General features: G+C 34.2%; 1 long non-coding RNA gene across 2 annotated transcripts in view; it reads right to left on the reverse strand.

Moving 5' to 3' along the window:
- Positions 1–1,002: 1,002 nt before the first annotated feature.
- LOC123001477 (uncharacterized) overlaps positions 1,003–25,701 on the reverse strand; it is a 427,451-nt gene continuing 402,752 nt past the window's right edge. For both annotated transcript variants that reach the window (XR_008956189.1, XR_008956190.1), the window contains one exon: positions 1,003–2,136. This is a non-coding gene — a long non-coding RNA (uncharacterized LOC123001477). The remainder of the gene's footprint in view (positions 2,137–25,701) is intronic.

The following is a 25,701-nucleotide window of genomic DNA, read 5'->3' on the forward strand; positions in this document are numbered from 1 at the left end:
CAAACCAAGTGAATAAATCCTCAATAAATTGTCTGACATTTTCAAGTGCTAAAATAGTTCAAATAGTTTCCTATATCCTGTGCCCCTCCTCATTTTATTTCACATCTGCGTTTGCCACTAATTAATACCATCTCTTTTTTTATTATTCTTCAAATATAGAGGCTTTAGAAAATATTTCCCCTCTAAGAAATATCTGTTGTACAATTATTTTCTTTTATTGCTATGCAGGTTAATTTGGCTGCCTTGTGTTTTGGGTTTTTTTTTCCCCCCGGAGCAAGAAAATTTTGAGTTCCTCCTTTGAGAAACTAGCATGGTGTGAAGTTGTGTTTATATTTAGAGCGAAGTAACAGAAAATTGTCTAATTTACTTAGGTATAAATATGATTTTTTTAAAAATTCCGATTATGCCTCCTTTTGAATTTTGTACACGTTTGACCCCAAATGCCAAATTAAAAACCAAGCAACAAAGTTTAATTTAAAACTTGTTTCTTTGTTTTTGACTTTTCATGAGTCTTATAATACCACCACCAAGTCTTTCCCCCTTTTATTTCCAGTAAAGCACTTCAGTCGGTACTGCAAAGAAACAGTTATTCAGGTTACTGACCTCTCTTTTATTGGGGTGTGTGCGTGTTGAAGGATTTCACACTTATTTTCAGAAATGCTAAAGAAGTTATACTGTGAATATGTGTGATGCCATTTCTTCTGCTTTTCCTCCTATTCAACTTACTTTCACATGTGTAATATAAAGCTTGTTTATAACCCCAGCCCCACTAAAGAATCCCTCATTACTCTTACATAATATATCCCACATACATATCACACACGCAGACGATATGCATCTTTAAAAAAAAACCAGTTGCACTAATAACTGTACAATCCCCAACGTTGGCAGTGGAGGCCTTACACAGAGTTCCCGAAGATAGAGACCCACACTAAGAGATTCAAGATTATGAATCAAAGCTCCAGAAACATAAAAGAAAACAAAGATGGAGGCAAAAAAAAAAAAAAAAAGTGAAAGGACAAGCAAATTTCAATAGTTTCCTTTTATATTTACATGGTGTCTGCTTTTCAAGTGCGTATGGGACAAAATAGAACACAAAAGCAATATCGCTTCCTTCTGTTTCCTTTCTACCCTCAAACATTTTGCAAGTCTGAGTGAGCCAACAATTGGACATGAAAGTCATGCAAGAATTGTAATAGTAATAGGAAAAAAGAGTATGTATTTTTGCAAAACATTGCTTTTCATTCCAGCAGGAGAAAATATGCACGGCTGTTTATCTTGGTTTTGCTGCTTCTTTGCACTGTCCAATATGGTCTGGCTGGCTGTCGGCAGGGCTTTCCACAGCCGTTTACAAGAGCTTCACTATTCGTTAGGGCAATAAGGAGATGCTTTTGAGTGTGTTGAGTTAAAAGCTCCATTTAGTCTTTCTTTCACTCAATCTGCTTATGTAACTTAAATATTTTTAGTGCCCAGGAGTTCAAAGTAACTAATGTGTTGTGTTTCAGAATGACAAATAGAACACACTAAAAACAGCATTAGAATGTTTTCCTAAGCAAGTTTCAGGGAAATGTGTGGTGCTCTGAATGGGACTCCACATAGCATTTTGGCCATAGAGCATTTCCTTCCTTGTGCTCAGGCCTGAATGAGTCATTGTGCCCGGCCTTCCCTGCACTCCGATAGGCCTGGGCCTGACCACGACCAAGCAGTAAGCACAAGCCGAATTCATCTGTGGCTCCCAAGTGACAGAAAGGAAATATTCCTTCTGGTAATTTATTGATGAGCTAAGTCCAGACGTAGATGCCGGTTTCCCTGAGCACGGCGTCTTCGCAGCTTGGCTCTCATGTTGAATGGCAGCCAAGGAATTCCTACCAGGAGTTACCAAGAAAACACACTCTTTCTTACTAGAGTTGAGATATGAATAGTCTTGTAGAATTAATCCAATCTGGGGAACATATGAAGAGGAGACTTCTGCTATAGACTGGCCGTTAGCAGACGGCTGAGATATTGTAATAACTCAATAGCATTCTAGCCTTATTTCGTTTCCAGAGGCGTTTGATTTACGAAAATCTTATTAGTGGGAAATATCACAGTCTTCATTCACTTGCCGATGTGATCAGTTGTGACACAAGAGGTGCTCTGTGGAGAAAGACAGACATTTTTATTAGTTCGCTGCATTCAGCAGATGCTGCTTAACACGAAGGATTATTTTTTAAATGTTGAATTTCATTCAGAATATGGTAATGTCTTCGTGAGAATAAGAGTCCCAAAACACAATTGCAAAGCTGCTTTTATCACCAGAAATGCAAAGAAAACCTGCAGTTCGATTGAAATTCACACAGATTTCAGACCACCTGGAAGGTCCGCTCAGGAAGACTGTCCCTGAGAGAACACAGACAGACCTTGGCATTCAACCTTTAGGCCATTCTCCTTACGAAAGTACCGTAAAGTATAGTCGTATGCGGAGATTTTTTTCCAATACTTGACTAATTGTCCACGGATTGTAATGCTTAGAGTTCCAGACCCTAACCATGAGCTTAGTTTCATTTAGTCAAACAACTGATACATGTTGAGAACATGTAGATTTATCCCGCAAGAAAATGCATAACTAGAAAACTGCTAACCAAATGTTTACGACCTGTTTTGAAAGCATATGTCTCTTCTCAAGAAATGTATGTTCTGTATGTTTTAATTATTTAATACATTCACTTTTCGTTTTCTTACTCTTGTTTTCACTCTGTCTTCCTGTCTTCTGTTCCTATGACTTCCTGCCTCAGACTTCTCTGCACCCCAACAACTCCTTTTTCTCTTTCCCTATTTTCCTCCAAATTCAGATACAAATTAGCCAAGATAGGGGAGATTTGGTTATTAATTACAAAATAGGATCATTTAATATACTTTTCGTCATTTACTTTTCTTCATTTTATCTTCTCCTAGGAATGCACTTGAAAATCGTTTCAAGTTAGTTTGTATGCACTGATTTATTTTTTTAACAAATGCAAAATGTTTCATGGAGATAGCTGTGCCTTAATTAATTATTATTTTCTATACTGAATTGCATTCACTTTTTTCTAATTTATCTTCATCCACTACAAGGTAAGCATACTCGTATAAAGGGTTTTTGCTGTTTTTTAAATTTTTAATTAATTAATTAATTGACTTATTTTACTTATTGATGCTTTTGTTTCCATGTGATTGAATTCCTAGGAATGGATTTTTTGTGTCAAGACCTTAAGTTATTTTTAATATTAAGAGATATTGTCATACTGCTTTCCAATGAGGACCATAACACTTTACATTTCCAGCCATATGTGAAACTACCCTTTCCCCACAAGCCTCTCTACCCCCAATCATGACATAGATATCATAGCTCTTCCTAAATGCTACTAATCTGATGACTAAGAAAGAATAGAGTATAACTTGATTTTATTTTTATCAATTAGCAAAATGAAAATTAAAGTAGCTGTCATGTTTTTTTCCTACTTGGATTTAGTTTTTTAGCTTTTGGACTTACTCTTCCATAAATTAATTATACTTATATATTTGCTGCCAGTTTTTATTTGTATTGGCTGTATACTTTTCAATCCCTAAGAACTTTTTGCATATTCTAGATATAAAACCTTTTTATTTCATTTGGGTTTACAAGTGTTTTCTTCCCAATATATTTCATTCTGTTGAAATTATTTGTAATATTTTATCATAAAAAGCCTTAATTTATAATAAATCATTACATTCTAGTTGTTTTCTAAGCTTTTAGGTTTCCAGTCTCGGTTAAGAATTCTTCCACATCCTTAATTTATTTGTAACACTTTCCTGTTTAATGTTGACATATAAATTCTTTGTCCATCTGAAATAGATTTTTGAATGAGGTGTCAGTGCGAGAGGCTTACTCCATAAGATGGTGCGGGGTTTGTGCTGTACAACACTAGGGGGTATAATTCACAAGATAGATGTATTAACTTTATATATTTATCTTGACAATTTCTGGTAGATGGCAACAAAGTTGCATGAAGCAATTAGCAGCAAATAACAGTTTATTATTGTAATAAATTATTTTGAAGATTTTGACTTCATGATCATAAATGAAATTCCTCCATAGTTTTCTTTATTTATATTACTTTGAGTTTTGGAATGAAAGTTATTGTGGCATTACACAATAAACTGGAGACTTTTTCATTATTTCCCAAGGTGGGAGATTCTTTAAATAGTATTGAATTTTTTTAAAATGTTAAAATGCAGCTGTGACCTTCATCTAAACTGTGCCCTTTTACATTACAGAATTTTAATCAATTCTGTAATCTCTTCTGTAATTAAACTGTTCAAGTCTCCATTTAATGTTGGAAATTTTTAGTAATTATATATCCCAGGACAATCTTATATTTCCCAAAGGTTTTCCAATGTGTAACTCTGGACTAGTATTTAACAATCATCTCAAAAATTCTGTAAGGTTTCTTATGGCGATAGCTGTATATCCTTCCTTTATACTAGTTTCATACAGTTTTTCTTTACTTAGTTTCGTATTCTCCATTTTCCATAATCAGGCTTATGAGGTGTTAATTTTATTGGTCTTCTCAAACTAGCTTTTGGACTTATCTTGTTAAATCTGTGTGTGTGTGTGTGTGTGTGTGTGTGTGTGTGTAGTTACCAGTTCATTAATTTTAGATTATAACCCTAATTAATCTCTGGTCTATTTTGTTTTTCTTATTTTTAATTTTTTAGTTATGACTCTGCGCCTTTAAAATTTTTTCCTTCTATAATAATTAAGGATTTAAAGTTATACTTTTTTTTCCCTGAACCTTGAATTGTCTACAGTCACTAGGTTTTAATGTAAATTGTTCCTGTGTTGTGCATGATAGTCTCTCTTGATTTCGTATTTGACTTAGGGGTTGTGTAGTGGTGTGTTTCTTAATTTGTATGTGTGATATATTTTGGTCAACACTATTTATTTCTAGCTGTATTGGCTCTTAACCAGAATATGCAGGCTCTAAGACTATTGTTAATGTTTTCTTTGTGGCCAAGTAGCTAATTAAATTTGTGTGAATGTTCCAGGGTATAAGAATATATATACTTCCTTTGTGAAAGAGGCAATGTCTTACATACATATATATATATGTATTTTTTTGGAATGGTTATTCACTTTCTTATATCCTCACTTGTATCTTGGCTGCTAGATTATCTAATTAGTTGAACTCTTTCTATGTAACTGTGTGCTTTAGGAAAAAAAAACTGTAGGCTTTGCTTGTTCTTCGTGAGAATTTATACCTGTGTTTGCTTTGTTTATTTAGCTCTATTTTTATGTTATAGAGTTTTACTGTGGTGCCTTTCACACGGAATCGTATCAGTGCGCAATGACATCCTGTTTAAATTCTCCCTTGTTTGGTATTAATGAGACTGCTGCTTCTCCTCCCATTTTCGGAGCATTTCCTGGTTTCTCGGTGAGCATTCCTTTATTTTCATCTATTTAGGTACATTATCTTTAGCGTTTTTGTAAATAGCACAAATGATTGGTTTTCAATCCAATCTTGCCATCTCTACCTTCTAATGATAAAATCTACTTGCTTTTAATATGAGGAATATTTACTTTATTTTAGTTGTTTTATTTTTCCATTATCATGTTTCTATATCTTTACATTATTACTTGTTCGATCGTTCTACTTTTCCATCGTAGATGTAGGAGTTTATTTACTTTCCCTTCTTCAGAATTCATACTAAAACATACCTTACTCTATTTTACATCAAAACGAGATGCCAGCTTTTTGTTTATCTAATACTAATTCCTCTTACTGCTTTCCCTTACATCCTAATAAGAAGAAACCATTCAAGTGATCTCCATTTCACACCCCCCTCCCCTCTTCTCACTTGTTAGACAGAATTTAAGAACATATTTATTAATACTTTATCTAACTCTAAGGCATAAGGTTTTCTGATATTTTATCTATTCTATAGTAGAAATTTTTCTACATTATCCATCATGGTAGCAGAAAATCTAGTATCCTCCATTTATACGCAATTACATGTTATATAGACCAAAGGAGATACACAATACATAGTCATCTATTCATCTAGTCATCTATCAGATAATCACGGAATGCTCATTGTTGTGACTGGGCTGGGACTAGGCACTGGGCTGCAGCCACAACCAAAACAAATACCCTTACCCTTATGGAGTCTGCGTTCTAATGAACTTTCTACAATTTCTTTCCACTCCTTTCTCCATCTTGAATGCCTTTCTCATTTGAATTCTCTGTTCTGGCTGATTAATATTACATTAAATAATTTTCTCAAATATTTTTTTTGATTGGATAAGTGGAAAATAATTTCCTAGAATTCTTTCAATCAGTTTGTTAAATGATATCTCGGGGCACAGGTTTTTTTGGTCAGAAATCTATTGATGATATTTGACTATCTTCTAGTTTCTGATGTTACATATGAAAAAATCAGAGGCCAGTCTTGCATTTTTCACTTGTAGATAACTCTAAGACATACACAGGTGGCAGAAACAAAAGGACTTGGCAATTAATAGGATAAGAATGTGGAAGACATGAATAAATGGTACCCATATAAGTAGACATATATGGCTGAGGCAAATGATTAGCTTCTGGCATAACCGAATGAGGGAGGAACCACAGCTGGGGCAGCAAGATTCGGTATCGATGACGAATTCAAATCAGAATTGGACTAATTAAATGACTCACAATATATTATTAAACGTAATATTTAAAAGGAAAGTAAACATTGCCCGGGCAGAACACAAAGTGGGGATTCAGTATTAAATTTCCATGTATGCATAGCAACGCCATTAGTTTTGCTGGTGGGCAGGTGAGATTCCTGACGGAACCGTGGCTCTAGTAGCCACCGCTCCTCATTTCCACCAGAGCTTTCCAAACCCATCCTTCTCAGCTACTTTAAATATACTCTAAATACACTATTGCTAGATTTTTCTTCATGAACACACATCTGAGCACACCATACAAAAATCCTCAACAGCTACTGTTCTTTATAACTTTATTTTATTTATTTTTTTATAATAATATTTTTTATTATATTATGTTAGTCACCATACAGTACATCCCTGGTTTTTGATGTAAAGTTCCATGATTCATTAGTTGCGTATAACACCCAGTGCACCATGCAATACGTGCCCTCCTTACTACCCATCACCGGTCTAACCCGTTCCACCACCCCTCCCTCCCCTCTGAAGCCCTCAGTTCGTTTCTCAGAGTCCACAGTCTCTCGTGCTTCATTCCCCCTTGTTCTTTATAACTTTAGTTTTAAATTCCTTAGTGAAGATTTCAATACCCTAAACAGCGCCCTCTCGTTATTTTCTCTACTGCTGATTTAATGTATATTACGCTTTTTACAAATTGAAATATGGGTAATACTACGTACATACTTTTCACTTCCAAGACATTAAGTTTGCCCCTTTGCTCATGCCACTTCCTTTCTGAGAGCTTCCTACCTATTCACAAGTCCAACTTGTACTAATGCTTCAAGCTTCAGAGTAAGTGACACCTTCTCCATCAAACATGCCTTGATTCTTGAGATGGAAGTTCTCTCTCTCTTCTCTGGAATACTGTTTTATTTATGGAGCGCAGAAGAAAAGCCATTGGTATTTATTGAATCCCTAATATGTGTTAAAACTGTATTAGGGACTTCACCTACAGTATCTCATTAACAAAGCAAATAAAGGCTATAATCACTTTCATATTTTACGGCTGAAGAAACTGAGTCTGATAGAGGTTAAGTACCCCATCCAAGATTATCTATCTCATAAATTGTGGAAGTGACCAAACTGGTCAAAGGGCAGGATCTTGCTCTCTTGTATATTAAGCTCCGCGACATATATGTGGTCATGATTTGTTATGCATAGATGAAGTTTAGGAATGGAGGTGTTAGGTTTAGGGAAAACATGAATGTGCTTAAATTCATAAAAAGAGATGTACAAAAGATAAAGAGAAATTCTGTGCTGAGCTATAAGGAGGGTCAACATAAAGTGAGAAGAGGAAGAAGATTCTCTTCTATTCTCTTTACTCTTCAGAAGAGTGAGTTTTCCCCAGGTAGAAATGATTCTAACAGTGAAGCTTCAGGCTTGGTTGATTTGCATTCCACTGAAATCCTGAATCTGGCATTCAAGCTACTGTCTGCCCAAATGATTTTCATTATATTACTTCTAACTTTCTGAAAATGTCTAACTACCAATCAGTAAGGTACCTTTAAAGCATTATCCTTACCGACATTAATCCTCCATGTCATATAAGAACTTCAAAAATGTTGGAGCTATGGGGCGCATGGGTGGCTCAGTTGGTTGAGTGTCTGCCTTCTGCTCAGGTCCTGATCCCGGGGTCCTGGGATCGAGCCCCACCTCGGGCTCCCCGCTCAGCCAGGTGCCTGCTTCTCCCTCTCCTCCTACTCCTACTCCTGCTCTGTCTCTCACTCTCCCTCTCTCACAAATAAGTAAGTAAAACCTTAAAAAAAAAAAAAGTTTGAGCTACTGGTGCTGTCAGGGATCTTTAGCTAAGCTTGGAAACAATGATAATAACCTCCAAGTAACTGTGACTCAAACCTGATGGTAACATAACGTTCTGTAGGAGAGCAGGCAGATGCCGACTGTTTATCATCCATCAGTGTTAGTCAAGAAGAAAGACAAGCAGAAAGCCAGTCTTTCATTTGTGTTCAGGACAACACTTAGCTTAGTGTCTGTGAGGGGTGGACAATCTAACTCCCATTAAGCAATTTTGAGTGGATTTCAGATGACATCTTCAAAAGCCACATTATCTTATTTCCCTATAATACCTTCCCGATTACAAAAGTAAAAATGTGTTCTTTCATTTTATGTGTCTATTTATCTTACAGTACTTAAGTATTTATTTATATATTAAAATATTTTACAATCAATTTATAATTAGCAGATAAAAACATATTACCCTGACATTTCCATAAAACATGTCAGCAGTGTCTGGAGTTATGGTGGAACACACTGTCTTTTCAAGTTTCTCCAGTACAATTATAGTCACGAACCAAAATCAGAGCTCTGTGTGTTCGACTTGCATGGCCCTGAGCTTAGCAAGGTTAGCAGGATATAAAAATGGAGCAATGATTGCCACATTTTAAGTTTAGGCTCCATGACAATGAATACCACAATTGAAAGGGAGGCGATGATGCAAGACTTAGAAAAAGAGATGAAAGAAAACTAGCTGTGTGACATTTTGCTGACCGCCCTCAGCCTATACAATAGGTTTGAAGAAAATATGAATAGAACTGAAGGTTAGGAGAAGGTTCTGGGGACAGTAGGTGAGTTTTTAGTCCCACTGCTCACCCCCTCCGCTCTCAGGGGTAACATAGGAAATACTTTTCCTCTCACCAGCCTATGAAAAGGGGCTTCAGTGGGATTTAGTGGAACCATTGGAAAGTTTAATATATGGCCTCACAATTTTATGGACACGGTGAACAATCTGACTCACCAGGAAAGCAGAAAAGGCCAGAGACTGCCTGACTGGATCCTTTGATGGTGAGCACAGACAGAGTGCTACGTTGGGGCTTCTGGAATTTGTTGCAGCAAGTTTGAGTATTTCCCAATATCTATACATGATCTCCATGCAAAGGCACGCAAGCATGCTATTCTTCACTGCTAGCGGGAAACCCACTCATGTTGGGGGGAAAGCTCTGGATTTCCAGAACCTAAGAACAAAGCTATAAATACCCAGCTAAAGAAGATCCAGTCGTCTACCCCAGAAGAAGGACTTGCAGGTAAAATATGCTGTGTAAGAAGAAATCTTTTCAAGAAGCCATGAAGTTCCTCATGAAAAGCAGCAGCAGTTTAGACAGCTGCCAAGTGCTAGGTGAGCGAGCCAGTGCCATTTTGGATGGTGCTGGTCAAATAAGGCCGTTCCTGCTGTCAGTCCTCCTCCATTCCTTCCTCCACAGTTGATAAGATAAAGAAGAACAGATAGAAACCCATGCAAGGAAATTGAGAAGATGCCCTTTTGCCATTTCAGTTATCTATAAAATTGAGAGAAAAAAAGAGTGATTTAAGTGAATTTTCAAGATTTGATTACTAATGAAGTTAAGTATCTGAATTTTTTGAACCAATACTACCTTATACTTAAGGACATTTCATGACCTAAGGGACAGCAAAGACTTCATGGAATCTGTCCAGATTTTCAATCAGGCCATAAACTAGTGCCTTAGAGAAAATTAAAGTTAAATTTAGGGGCGCCTGGGTGGCACAGCGGTTAAGCATCTGCCTTTGGCTCAGGGCGTGATCCCGGCGTTATGGGATCGAGCCCCACATCAGGCTCCTCCGCTATGAGCCTGCTTCTTCCTCTCCCACTCCCTCTGCTTGTGTTCCCTCTCTCGCTGGCTGTCTCTATCTCTGTCGAATAAATAAATAAAATCTTTAAAAAAAATAAATTTAAATTATAGCTGATTTGTACAATGAATACTTCTGGTACATTATTATAATTTCAAAGGCACATTAGAAGAAAATAAGTTTTAAATGCTTTCCATTAACATAGAGTTTGTCTGCACTTAACAATGGATTCTCAACCAGTGTGTGAGGACTCTTTTACAATGGTAATGCCCCCTTTCCATTCTAATTATTGGGAGACTCACTACTTGCATTCATTTTGGAATATTTTCAGAAATATAATAACATGCTCTCTGAAATCTATAATTATTTTCAGAGTTGATATAAGCTTCCTTTCTAATGAACACTGACAAGGTAAACCTTAATGTGCCAGAAACAATGGGACATAGTTTCAATTCTGAAACTCATTTGCAATTCATTTTGCTCCATATTAACACTAAATATCACTTTGGTCATACTGAAGTTATACTATCTAACAGACAGGACTATTTTGGGTTAACGAATATGACTATTTTTGGTTAATTTTAGAGTAATCCTCATTTTCCCAATATAAATGAACTTAAAAAGAGAGAGCTTGTTTTCAAACTGTTATTTTCTTTTGTTAACAATATCCAATTTCTACTTTCAAGATTTTTTTTTATTATTTTTGTAGTATAGTAAAGGCAAATGTGAAATTAAATGGTGCTGAGATATGTAACGTGCACATTGCATATTTCTGTCGTATTTAATATGCTTTGGTAATACACTGCATTGTAGCACCAGGAATTGGCACAAAGAGGATATTTTCTTGGTTATCACCTAAGGAAATTTAGTTACTAGAGGACCAAAGGACCTTGTTAATGAGACCTATAAGGCAGACAACCTGGACTCTGAGGATAGGGATATTGGAAGTCTTTACTATGAGTATACAATGGTTTCTCAGTTTCTCCTTTACTTCAGAATCATTGGCCTTCAGGACCCAATTTAAAGTTAACAACTGACATTCCTCTACTCAATTTATCTTTGTTCCAAAATACCTGTTCTTAATTTATTTTTTCTATTGTATTTGGAAAATTCTATTGAAGATAGTAATATTTTATGTTTACTTATTTGAAAATAATACATGGTCAGTTGAGCATAAAATAACATAGATAAGACCAGAGAACAGAGATAATTTTTCTATAACTTTGGTTTATCTGATGTGTGAGCACAGTACTGCCATCACACTGAATCAATAATATGACATAGGTTCATCGTTAAGCCTCATAAGAGGTTAGAACTATTGGGAATTCTTTTTTGAATGACATGTTAAAAAAAAAGAGAAAATTTTGAGAAGAGATTGTACTCTTTATATGCTGTAATAAGAGTATCTAAAATAGAATTTAGTGGGAAGAAAGTGAGCTGGAAAAAAGGAAAAAAAACAGCAAGGTTTACTTGCTTGATGACTTTGGGGGATGAAAAGAGATAATTCTGAGGAGTCAAAAATTCTGAAGTTCAGAGGCAAGGGTAATTTTGTTTCTGCTGAGAAAGAATAATCAACTTGGGAATAATATATAAATGGAAGGTATTAATCAGATATTCATATATAGACTTTGTTGAAGAAGTAGGGATTATTCTAAAGAAGAGAGCATAATAGTCTGAAGATCATCTAGGATCGTCTAACTAGAACCTGGGTTTGTAATCCTGCTCCATGGAAAATGATGAATGCATTCATGCTTTATGGAGAATGACAAATCTCCTCATGTTCATTCCTGGAAATGGAGGGTGGGCATTTCACTGTCTTAGAGTCCATGCACTGCTGCCAGCTCAATAATCTTTGTCGCTTCATGACAAAACACGTCCCATTCCCCTACTTTCCCTTCGGTGGCCCCGACATTGAGGCTAGAACAGGAAAAAGGTTGTGTATATCCTATTTCTCTCATTCTTAATTTCCTACTATGGCAAATTATTTTCTGAAATTTTTGGCCTGTCTTTGCCAGTACGATCAATTGTGATACAATAGTTTTCATAGCATTTTAATTTTTCAGCTAACTTAATTTTGAATAGGCAATATGAGACCATAGTTAATAACCCCAAGATATAAAGTGAAAATCTCTCTCCCATTCCTGTCTCCCAGGCAGCCAGCTGGTTCCTTAATACTGCCCAGAGTAAACAGTTATTAGTTCCTCCCTTCCCTTTTATTTATTTCCAGAGTGTCTTTATGAATGTATATACAAATATAAATATAGATCGTTTCCTATCATTTTACAAAGGAGTCAGTCTATTATACACATCATTTTGTATCTTTTCATTACTTAACAATATACCTATATGTAGAAGATGTCCTAGTTCTTTTGCATGTCTGTCTTTTTTACCTTTTGCTGTAATTTGTTTAATCCTCAAATGATGGACATTTGGTTTAATTTCAAGTGTTGCCATTACAAATAATGCTACAATGAATAAACATATATTATCATTTCTTATTTCCACAAATAAATCTGTAGATTAAACTCCAAGAATAGAGATGGTTGTTCTTGTTTTTCATTTCCACAGACCAAAAAACAGAGTCAATCTAAAATGTTTTACATTTATAAGTGGTTTTATATGGATTATATCAATATACTACTCCAGTAATATAATTTTTAAAAATCTCCCAGATCGCTTCTGACAAATAATAGCTGTGACCTGGGGAAAACTTTGAAAAATCTTTGTAATTCAAAGGCACCTGGGTAGCTCAGTCAGTTGAGTATCTGACTCTTGGTTTCGGCTCAGGTCATGATCTCGGGGTCCTGCGATGGAGCCCCACGTCAGGCTCCACACTCAGCGCCAAGTCTGCTTGTCCCTGTCCCTCCGCTCCTCTTCCCAGGTTCTCTCTCACTCTTTCTTTCTCTCATAAATAAACAACATCTCTAAAAAAAGAATTCTTTGTAATTCAGTTTATCATCAATTAAAGGATAAATAATAGCCATACTTCCCCTACAGACTTGTTTCAAAGACCAAATGAATCCATATACATTAGGTATTCAAACATTCCCTGGGACATAGCAAGTGTTCAAAAAATGCTAACTACTATCATTTTTATTCTAAAGCTCAATGAAATCAGTGATATTTATTGATACTTTGTAAATACTTGGATTATACATTGACTTGCTAAGCATTGCTGTGAAACAATTGGAAGTGATGCCTTTACTTTTTGGTTTCTTCGTTTTAAATATCTTGCTAGTCAGGATGTTTATAAATCAAATAGTTAATATAGATTTCTAGAGCAAGATTCAAATTAATGATAATGGATGTAATTTCATATTTCAAGAAGTCTTCTTAATAATTTCTATATTTGATTTCTTTTCAGCTTTCATTATATAATGAAATGAATTATGACAAATCGTGAAAGCTGACAAACAGCTGTAGAACTACATGAACATATGTAGTTGAGAGTCCCTCTTCCACCACTTTCTGATTGTTTCTTCATGCTTACATTATTGTTACAAACATTGATTTACAGATTTTTTTGCAGTAATATTTTTCAGGCACTTGCCATCTTTGTTATGCTTAGTTAATAATAATGTGTTAAAATGCACTGATATGATCAAATGAGAAACAGTGATTGAGTGGACACTTCCAGGTTGTCCAACTCCCATCAGAGTATTTTTATGTATACATATATACACAAATTTTACATGGATCATATAACCTATCATCCAAACTGGGCCAATTTTGTAAGGGGCAGGAAACAGGAGCAAACTATGATTCTCTGAGCAAACAGAGGAATTGCCACCCAGCATGTGTGACTGCGACGTTTGAAATACATTGGGAAGTGTAATTCTTTGTTGTCTACGATAACAGCAAATAGAAGTGGAAATTCTACTATGTTTGCTTGCAGTGCAATGACTAGTCTTGCATACTCTCCAGGCTTTTTTTACCCTAGTTGGGAGACAACTGATACAGGTGACTCTTGAATAAGTTTTGCTGTAGTTGAAGGCAATTGCTTGAAGAAGGAAAGAGCTTTTAAACGTTTGTTTAAACAGATGAGTGGAAATATTTTACTTTAGTGTGACAATGGAGTAATGTGAAGACAGAGGAACTCAAACACATGGGTTCCATCCCCAGATCAACCAGTAACTCACAGGATTATCTCCATGACTTCAATTAACCCTGATGGTCTGTTTGCTTATATCTAAAATAAGAGTTCAGCTGGTGATCTTTAAATTTACTTCATTGATTTTTGCATATAGTAATTACTTTTAATGCTGCAACTTTTTAAAAGTTCCAACTTAGAAATATAGTTTAGAGAACCCTTACTTGCTATTTGGTAAACTCACTACTTGCCAAAACTTGACAAAACTTTAGCTGTGTCAAAAATATTAAAGACAGTATAAAGAGAAACTTGTAAAAGTTTTTCATACTCTTCCATCATCCTTCTGAGAATTTATATATTACTTATTCTTTTCTCCATTACTCTTCTTTTACATTCCTCCTTGTGCATATGTTTGCTTACAAATTCCTGTCTATTACGGGTGAAGATGTCTCTGACTCCTACCCCAGTGAGCATTATTTTTATTTTTGTGTTCCTTTTTATTATATGAACTAATATAAATTAGTTCTCTAGATGGGAAATGGTCCAAACTTAGAATATTTTTTTAAATACTCAAGTTTTTATCACACCTTAAAAGTCTCATTTGATTAAGTTCTAGGTTATTTGGTAGAATCCTCACAACTAAATCATATAATGTTATAGACATGGAAAATAATGATAGCTTGCATTTTCAAAGATAGTTTCTTCTGTTGTAACGTTCAATAAAAATGTCCAATAAATAAAGACTATGATTGTTCCTATTATATTTCTATGTCACGCCACAAAAATATGCTATAAAAATGAAAATTTTAATTAACAGTATCTGGTCTTCAAAATGTGATATAATTAATTGATTAAGTTTCTTTAACAAACTAAATTCACTTACTTTTTTGTGTTGATATCATATAGAAAACTAAGCGTAAATGTTGGATGCGTTTACTTGCAGAGAAAGAGATGATACAAGTAATAATTTCACATCATTCATTTTGTAGAAGTGACACTTGCTTTCACTCAGAAATTAAATAGTAAAAATAGATTGTTGAGAGTCATAGCAATAAAGAATGGTTCACACCAACTTCATTGTATGTTCCTGGAGACTAATTTGGACATCCATAGTCAGGAGACATGGGGTAAAAAGGAGCAAAGTGGAGAATATCTACATTTCTTATCAGGAAAAAACTAAAATCCATGTCTCAGACAAAGGAAAAAGAAAACACAACAGAATCTTACTAAAATTGCTAAACAGTTTTCTCCGCAGAGGTACGAGATAAAACTCTTGAATTGGTGGCTAAAAATAGAATCCCTCGGGGCGCCTGGGTAGCGCAGTCGTTAAGCGTCTGCCTTAGGCTCAGGGCGTGATCCCGGCGTTCCTGGATCGAGTCCCACATCGGGCTCCTCGGCTAGGAGCCTGCTTCTTCCTCTCCCACTCCCCCTGCTTGTGTTCCCTCTCTCGCTGGCTGTCTCTCTGTCACATAAATAAATAAAATCTTAAAAAAAAAAAAAAATAGAATCCCTCCATGTTATTTGAAACAGTACCCCAAAAAAGACAGCTTTCAGAAGATGTGATTTTAAAACCAGATATAATTATAACAAACATTTAAATTTGCTATATTTTTCACAGTTTGTGTACAAAACATATTTCTACATGTATAATCCTCAATGGCAAATCATGATTCATATATACAGCATTAACTAATTAAAATTTTGCATTTAGTTATGGAAATAAATATTAACATTATTATACTTACATGTATTATGTACTTTGTGAAATATACAGTATTATTCCTTTTATGGCCATTTTCTCACAAGATCATCATGACAACCTCATGAGGAGAGTGTTATTAAAATTATGCTAAGTGAAATAAGTCAAACAGAGAAAGACAAATAACATATGACTGACTTCATGTATATGTGGAATCTAAAAAAGCAAAACAAATGAACAAACAAAAGCAGAAACAGATCCATAAATACAGATGATAAACTGATTGTTGCTGGAAGGGAGGATGTGAGGGGACAGGCAAAGCAGGTGAAGAGGAGTGGGAGGTACAGGCTTGCAGTCATGGAATGCCTGAATCACGGGATGAAAGGTACAGCATAGAGAATACAGTCAATGGTATTATAACAGCATTGTACGGTGACAAATGGCAGCTACGCTAATGGTGAACGTACCGTAATGTATAGAGATGTCAAATCCCTATGTTACACACCTGAAGCTAATGTAACATTGTGTGTCAACTATACTTTATTTAAAAAACTAAAAAAAAAAAAAAAAGTAACCATTTTACATTTACGGAAACTGAGGCTTTGACAAGTTAAATAACTTGCTAAAATTGATAGCCAGACAATAGCAGAACTAAAACTCAATTCCAAATCAGTCTCTATGCAAACCACACGCATCTATCACCATCCCCAGCCTAGGATTTATCACATTTTATATTATTACAGATGCTAATTAAATATCATTTTCTACTTTGAAATGGAGAATGAAGAAATAATACTATTAAGGCGTTGATTGTAACTGTTTTATCACCAGCACCCAGTTAGATTCTTGTCACAAAACTGTAATATAGTAACAGTAATGATTATGTGATATTTCCACATGTGAGGGAGGGTGCCATATACTATGCCATTTGATCTTTATCAAACCCTGGATGGAAGAAATTATTATTATCTTTGTTTTAAAAATGAGGAGCCCAAAATTTAGAATGTTTAGAGGTCTTGCACCAGCCGGTAAGAAGTGGAGCCAAGATAGGAGTACAGATGTACTTCTCAAATTTTGTTGTCCTCACTCAGTAAATTATTTAACTAATCTGAAGTGTTTCATGTGATCACTAAGAGAAATACTGCTTATAATACTTCAATAAATAAATAAATATGATAGATACACTTTATTTAATAAATGTAATATAATAATTTAATTCAGTGATGATATATTGACAACTACAATATCCAGACAAGAAACACAGATGAAGGTAAATCCTACTGAAAAATAATCAAAACTCATCTAGGAACTCAGAAGAAATAAGGAAAAAAAGTCTCTGAGAAAAACAACTGTTACATAGCTGCATTTTGGAGCTAATTTATTTGTTTAAATAAAGGTGAAAGGGAAAACAGAAAAATACTACCAAATTAACAGGAGATATGAAAAAATAATTGAACGACTCGTAATTGTTATGTTAATAAGGTAAATTTAAAAGTGGTTGAATAAACTTGCAGTTAAATGTGGCAGGTTGAAGGCATCCATTCATGTCTTCTCCTTTATTAAGGCCATTTAAATGAGAGAAAGTTATGATTGTACAAGGACAAAGAGAAAAAGGGGACAAATTCTAAAGGAAAAGATACATCACTAATTTGGGAGCAATAAAAAGCTGGTGAGGTTTTTAACCCAACAGAGCAAACAGAATTCCCAACGACTGTGCAAGGGAATAGTAACAAGCAGCAAGCCTATTTATGCCGCAGAACCGCCTCGATTTAAAAAGCAGAGATGCTTATTTCCTCAGAAAAAGGTGGTTATGAGATGAAAAGAGATTGATGGAAATCCCATGGAAGAGAAAATTATCAAATCACACCATCATGAAATATCCAAAGAGTCAGAAAAATGGGTGAACAAAGCAAATGTTACACAGAAATCAGGTACCAGAATGGCATTACGCTGCTCAGTACAAATGCCGTCAGAATTTAGAGGAAGCCTGGTTTCCAACCTAGACCCTATTACGAGCCAAACACCTCAACAAGCATAAAAAGACTATTTTTTTTTCTAATTTTTTATTATGTTATGTTAGTCACCATGCAGTACATCCTTAGTTTTTGATGTAATGTTCCATGTTTCACTGATTGCGTATAACACCCAGTGCTCCCTGCAATACGTGCCCTCCTTCATACCTATCACCGGGCTAGCCCATTCCCCAGCCCCCTCCCCTCTGAAGCCCTCATAATGGACAGTCTACAAAAGTTTTCCTCTTATGTACCTTTTCCTGATAACAGGTTCCACCAAATAATGGAACAAAACAAGGAAGAGAAAAATGTATGATATCCAACATACAGGCACTGGAAACAAAAAAGTTGAATAATTCTTAGGATAATAGTGAAAGAAAATTCCAGGATCTCATGGCTATGGAGCAAATCAAATCTGAGCAAGAGGTTAGAAAACTATCTGAAATGAAACTGATCAATTATCTGATAAATTCCACTACTGAGCAATTGTTTGGGAGGTTACCAAAATAAATAGTATGGTTCTAATTAAAAATACAACTAAGCAAATTAAAATAAGTAGGTCTCAAATCCATGAAGAACACACAAAAATGACAAAGGATGCAAACATCACAAGACAGTGCATGGTCAACAGTATACAACATTGGCATAATGCAAAAATTGATAAAGTGTAAATTTATGGATCAAAAATACCATTGTATGTATTTTATGGATAGAAATTCTAGAATGAACAGCTAGAAGATTTGAAACTGTTTACTTCTAAGGAACTGGTCTTAGGAATAAAGTGACATTGAACAGCTGTTTTTCATTATGAACTGAAGTACTCTTTCACTTTTAAATTACTTACATGTGCTACTTTGATAGTTTTTCAAGTATTTGAAAAGATAATTAAATCAGAGAAAAAGTTTCATAGATGCAAAAGTTGAATTTTTAGCTTATATAAAAATTGATTTTATATACTATTACAGCTTACATTTTTTCACTATTTGATCAAGTCCACAATTACAGATAAGAAAGTGCACAGAAATTATATACCAATTTTGTAAAAATGGTAGAATATTATATGCCTGAAGAAAGTATCCTTTGTTAAATCAGTATTATCTTTTTGTGCATAATTTAAATCCAAGAGCAACAACAAACTTAAGTGGTGTTTATTTCTTAACTAAAAATATGAGTATATACAAAATATTATTTGAACTGTCTGTGTTATAAAATATAAAATGTGTAAAATTAAAATACCGTGAAATTCAGTTCTGGTGTTTCTCAATAAATGTTAGTAATAAAAGTTTCACAATCAAATTAGAATTTTTAAGTAAGGGAAACTGATTAGTTTAAAATATAATCAACATTAATTCCAGGGCTTTTTTTTTTTTTTCTATCATTATCTTAACGATTTTGAGAAGGACTGTTATATATTCTGTAGAATTTCCCTCAGTAGTCTCATTATTAGGTTGGGCTTACAGGTTTTTAGGAGGAAGACCACAGAGGTGAAGTTCCACTCTTACCACATTACCTCAAGAGTACACACGTCAACATGACCTATCACTGTTGATGGTGACCTTGAGCACCTGGCTGAGGTGGTGTTTGTCAAGTGTTCCCATGATAAAGTTATTCTTTATTCCCCTTGCCATATCATACTTTTTGAAAGTGAGTCACTATGTGTAGGCACACTTCAGGTGTGTGGTGGTTAGGATTCCTTGTTGCTAATGAGGTATCATTTCTTCTAGGCCCTTTTTAGCTGACAGAGCAAGGAATTATATGCATGTATATTGTGTATGTATATATATATATATATGTTTCTATATGTTACCACCTATTTTAAGCCAAGACATGATTTCATCCTGATGTCTCCAACTTTTACCCCATAACCGTATGGATCATTCTAGCCTTCTCTCTTTGCTTGTCTACAATCTCCCAACATCAGCGTCAAAACCTAGCTGCCGACATCCCCTATTCATTTACTTAATGTGCAGTGGCAATATACATAACATATACGTACACGGTGGTTTCACAAATGGTTAACATGTTCATCCACTGGGAGTGGCTTCATCAACTAGAGTACAATGTTTATATAGAGATCCTTCTGTCTTTAGTCTTAGAGTCTCCACTCATTGTCAGCGTTACTTAGGTCAATGCTTTCCCCCCACATCTCCTTCAAGAAGGTTATTTCATTTATTGACCCCCTAGTTGCCTATTTTTTTTTAAAAAATTGCATATGTTTAGGTCCACCTCATGCCATAAAGTTCTATGGGTTTTGACACATGCCTGGTGCTGTGAACTACTACAGTACCATTCAGAATGACTTTGCAGTTTTAAAAAACAGAACCATTCTGCTTTACTTATTCAACACTATTGCCACAGAACCCCGTAGAACCACTGATCTATTTAACATCTACAGGGTTTTACCTTTCCCAAAATGTCATGGAAATTGAATCATATTCGTATGTAGCCTTTTCTGACTGGCTTCTTTCATTTGGCAACATGCATTAAGATTCATCCATATTGTTGCCTGGCTTGATAGCTCATTCTTTTTATTACTGAATAGTATTTCATTGTATGAATGTATCATGAGTTATTTATATACTCACTTACTGAAGGGCAACTTCATTGTTTCCAATTTTTGGCAATTACGAATAAAGCTGCTATAGATTTTTTGTGCAAGATTTTATGTGGAGATAAATTGTCATAGAAGTTGAGTAAATACCTAGAAGGATGATTAGTAGATCATAAGATAACCATGTTAACATTATAAGAAACCTCCAACTGTCTTCCAAGGTGGCGGTACCATTTCGCACTCCCACTAGCGTGACATAAGTGGTGCTTCTCAGCACGATTGGCAATCAGTACTATCAGGTCTTGGATTTTAGACATTCTAATAGGTGTGGAGTCATATCTTGTTGCTTTAATTTCCATTCCTTACTGACAAATGATAATAATTGTGTCATATTATTATTTTTCACCTGTATATTTTTTCAGATGAAGTGTCTGTTCAAATCAAACCTTTGTCTATGTTCTTTGTTTATTTTTTCTTATTCTACATTTTTTTTTGTGTATTTTTGAATGCAAGTCCTTTCAGATATATTTTGCAAATGCTTTTTCTCTGTCTCTGGCTTGACTATTCATTCTCCAATTAGTATCTTTCACAGAAGTTTCCAAATTTAATAAGTCCAACATGTGTTTTTTCTTTTATGGATTGTGTTTTTTTGTGTAGTATCTAAAAACTCATCACCAAAAGCTTAGGTAATGTAGATTTTATCCATGTTTTTTTCTGGAGGTTCTATCATTATGCATTTTGAACTTAGATCTACAATTTTGAGTTAATTTTTGTGTAAGGTGTATAGTCTACATTTAGATTCAATTTTCACATACTAATTTCCAACATTCTAGCACCATTTGTTGAAAAGATGATCCTTTCTCCATTGAGTTGTCTCTGTGCTTTTGTTTAAAAAAAAAAAAAAGAAAGAAAAAAGAAAAAACAGTCTACGATGTTTGTGTGGGTCTATTACTGAGCTCCCAATTCTGTCCATAGATCTGTGTGTCTATTTTTTTTTATATTTTATACCACACCATCTTGTGTACTGTAGACATTCCAGTTGTCTGTTTATCCTAGTGAGAGTTTTAATAGTTGTATCTTTCAAAGAATTGGTTCATTTTCATCTCATTTATCAAATTGGTAGGCATAAAGTTATTGATAATATTCCTTTATTATCATTTTAATGTTCATAGACTCAGCAGTAATGACCCCTCTAACATTTCTGATATAGGTACTTTGTGTCCTTTCTCTCTCTTTTCTGGATTAGCATGGTTAGAGGTTTATCCATGTTATTGATCTTTTCAAAGAACCAACTTTTAGTTTTGTTTATTTTTGTCTGTTGTATCCTGTTTTTGGTTTACTTGTTTTCTTTTCTAATTTTTATTATTTCTTTTTCTCTTGCTTTAGGCTTAATTTTCTCTTCATCCTCTATCTTCTTAAGAAGGAAACTTTAGTTGTTGACTTTAGAACTGTCTTATTTTCTAAATATATGCACTCAATACTATAAATTTCCTTCTAAGAACTGATTTCACAGCATCCCAACATTTCATTTTCATTTAATTGAAAATATTTTTCAAATTTCTCTTGTAATTTCTTCTTGGATCTATGCGTTATTTGGAAATATTTTTTTTAATGTTGAAGTATTCAGAGCATTTCCAGCTATCCTTTCATTATAGATTTCTAGTTCAATTCTCTTGAGATCTGTGAACATATTTTGATTTTTAATTTTTTAAAAATAGTTTTTAAGGTGTGTTTTATGTCCAAGAATGTGGTCTTTCTTGGTGAATATTCCATGACAACTTGAAAAGGATTTGTATTCCACTGTCGTTGGATGGAGTATTGTAGAAATGTCAACTAGATCAGGTTAATTGATGGTTCAGGTCACTGGTGTCCTTAATTGGTTTTCACTGTACCGTATCTGTCAATTACTAACAGACAAGTTTTGGAGGCTCCAACTATATTAGTGGATTTGTCTATTTCTCCTAGCAATTCTATCAGAATTTGCTTCACATGGGTTAATTATGTAAAATACATAAAAATCATCAAAATATTTTAAAAACACCTTGATCTATTAACATCTCATAAACAATGTGTGAATACTCTGGTACTATGGTTGGAAATTGCACTTTTAATTTATATTTTTGTTACTTTAAAAACCATAATGGGAAGATATAATTTCTTAAGGTTTTCTAGTTGATAAAAAAAATCTGAAATATATTTTATATGTTTTCTTTATTATAAAATCTTTACATCCTTAAATATATTCAAAATTCAGAATTTTCTGTTAGAAATGGTATATTCCAAATCAAAAAGAGAACATTACAGTAGGTCTTCTGAGTGGGAGTTCTGAGATGCCACACAGATATTTACAGACAAATTGTGTTCAGAAGGAAAATGAGTCCATATAGATATTGTGGAAGAACAGATTCATACCTTTTGTGTTAGAGATATAATGATGAGAAATGTAAAATGACATGCTTAAGAGAAGAAAAGGATAAGTAAAGTATTCAAAATTAAGATGTAAATGCCAATCTGACATTTTCCTTTCCATTTCCTTATCTTTCTTAGGTTTGTGAAGATGTTTCTATCAAGCTTCTCTCTTTTTATCATCTGCATAGGCAGCAGTTCACCAGTCCAAATGCAAATTTATCCCAGGATCTGCACCATGGCCTGAAAATGTGACCTTCAAATATCACTAATCTTCTAAAGAACAAGATAATAGGAAAATTGAATATCACCAGAAAGGATATTTTGAGAAAAATGTCATTTACATGTTAGTATTTGCAAATGAAATGTCATCAGTACTCAAATGAGCTCCAACTTTCAAGGATGAGTGATTTATAGCTGAAAAAAAGAACAACTCTTTAATAAAACTCCCAGTAAATTGGTTGTTTGCACATTTGCAAAATAAAAGTCTGAGCTATCTGATAAAATTATCAAAAACATGCTTTTTCTCTTTTAATTGAAATGAATAGATCTACAACCAGAATGCAGTTCCTTATATTGGTCTTTCTCCAGTATTGGTCCTGTTTTGCATCTTAACCCTTATACCTAAGGAAGTAGGATTGCATTTTTTTATGAAGCGGAATTAGTAACAAAACGGTCTTAAAGATATCTCACATGAAAAATCCTTTTAATATTATTTACATTATAAATGTATAATTCTAATAGCATTAAGTCAACTTTATGCTGAGAGTTACAATTCTGAAAAGTTCCCACTGAACAAAAGTATAATCACTTATCTAAGAGTAGTTTCCTAAACTAAAATGAGAGTTGATTCTAAGTTGTTGTTTTTTTCTTTTAGTTTCAAGATTTTATTTAAATTCCAGTTAGTTAACATACAGTGTAATATTAGTTTCAGGAGTAGAATTTCATGATTCATCACTTACATGTAACACCCAGTGCTCGTCACAACAAGTGCCCTTCATAATACCTATCACCAATATATCTCCCACCCACCACCCCTCCAGCAACACTCAGTTTGTTCTCTATAGTTAAGAGTCTTGAAAATTTTAGTTAGTTAGTTAGTTAGTTTGTTTTGATGGTCTAGATGTTCTATAGTAGGCTTGTTTGAAGGCTCAATTATTCCAGAAGATAATTTACTGTCACATTCATGTTGTAGGGTTGGGGGAAAAAAGAAAGATCTATAATGAATAGACTTTGTCTTTGCTACTTAATAATGCAGTGTTTCTGAAAAATTCATTGATGGAAAACATGCATGGAGTTGTCCATACCTGCTTCCAGGTATTGCAAAATGGAAAGAAGATACTCATTTCATGAACTTTCCCATTAGATCAGCTGAAAAACAAAACAAAACCTTAAATTGGAAGAAGAGGTAGAGGAACAAACCCTGGAAGTCAAGATGAGAATCTGGAGGGCCAGACAAAAGTTGACCCTAAGTGAAGAGTCATATAGGCAATGATCTCTGGCAGATGTTCTATTTTCAAACCCACTTGTGATTTTGAGTTATGTTCTAACAACTATCTTTCCTGTAATATCGTCCATCAATCCATCTTGAATGTTTATAATTCTGTCCTTCATGGCTTTTTCTATAAAATCTCTTAAAAACCTGGTATAGAAGAAACATTCCTCCACTTGATAAGGCCATGTATAACAAGCATACAGCTAACATCATATTCAATGGTAAAAAGCTTTCAGTTTTTCCTCTGATATCAGGAACAAGACAAGAATACCCATGTTCACTATTCCTATTCAACATAGTACTAGATGTCCTAGCCAGAGCCATCAAGCAAGAAAAAGAAATAAAAAGTATCAAAATGGGAAAGGAAGAAGTAAAATTGTCTCTGTCTGCAAATGACACAATCTTATATATAGAAAACCCCAAATATTCCACCCAAATCTGTAAGCTTAATAAATAAAATCTGTTAGATTAATAAATACACAAATTCAGTAAAGTTGCAGGATATAAAATCAACATACAAAAATCATTTGCATTTCTATATACTAACATCAAACTATCCAAAAAGAAATTAGAAGACAATCTCATTTAAAATAGCATCAAAAACAGTAAAATACTTAGGAATAAATTTAACCAAGTGGGTAAAAGATCCATGCACTGAAAACTATTAGATATTGATAAAAGAAATGGAAGAAAACACAAAGACATAGAAAGATTCATGTTTGTGAATTGAAAGAATCAATGTTATTATAATGTTCATACTACCAAAAGCCATCTAGAGATTCAATGCAATGTTTATTTAAATTACAACACCATTTTTCATAGAAATAGAATAAGCAATCTAAAATTTACATGGAACCACAAAAGACCCTAAATAGCCAAAGCAATCTGGAGAAAGAAGAGCAAAGCTGGAGGCATTAAACTTCCTGATGTCAAACTACATTATAAAGCTCTAGTAATCAAAACAGTATGGTACTGTCATTGAAACATGCAGGTAGAACAATGGAAGAGAATAGACACCCCAGAAATAAACTCATGCATATACAGTCAACTAATACTTGACAAAGGAGCCAACAATACTGAAAGGAGAAATTATAGTCTCTTCAATAGTATTGAGAAAACTGGATATTTGAATTCAAAAGAAA

Source organism: Ursus arctos, unplaced genomic scaffold (genome assembly GCF_023065955.2).
Source record: "Ursus arctos isolate Adak ecotype North America unplaced genomic scaffold, UrsArc2.0 scaffold_29, whole genome shotgun sequence".
NCBI classification, from domain to species: domain Eukaryota; kingdom Metazoa; phylum Chordata; class Mammalia; order Carnivora; family Ursidae; genus Ursus; species Ursus arctos.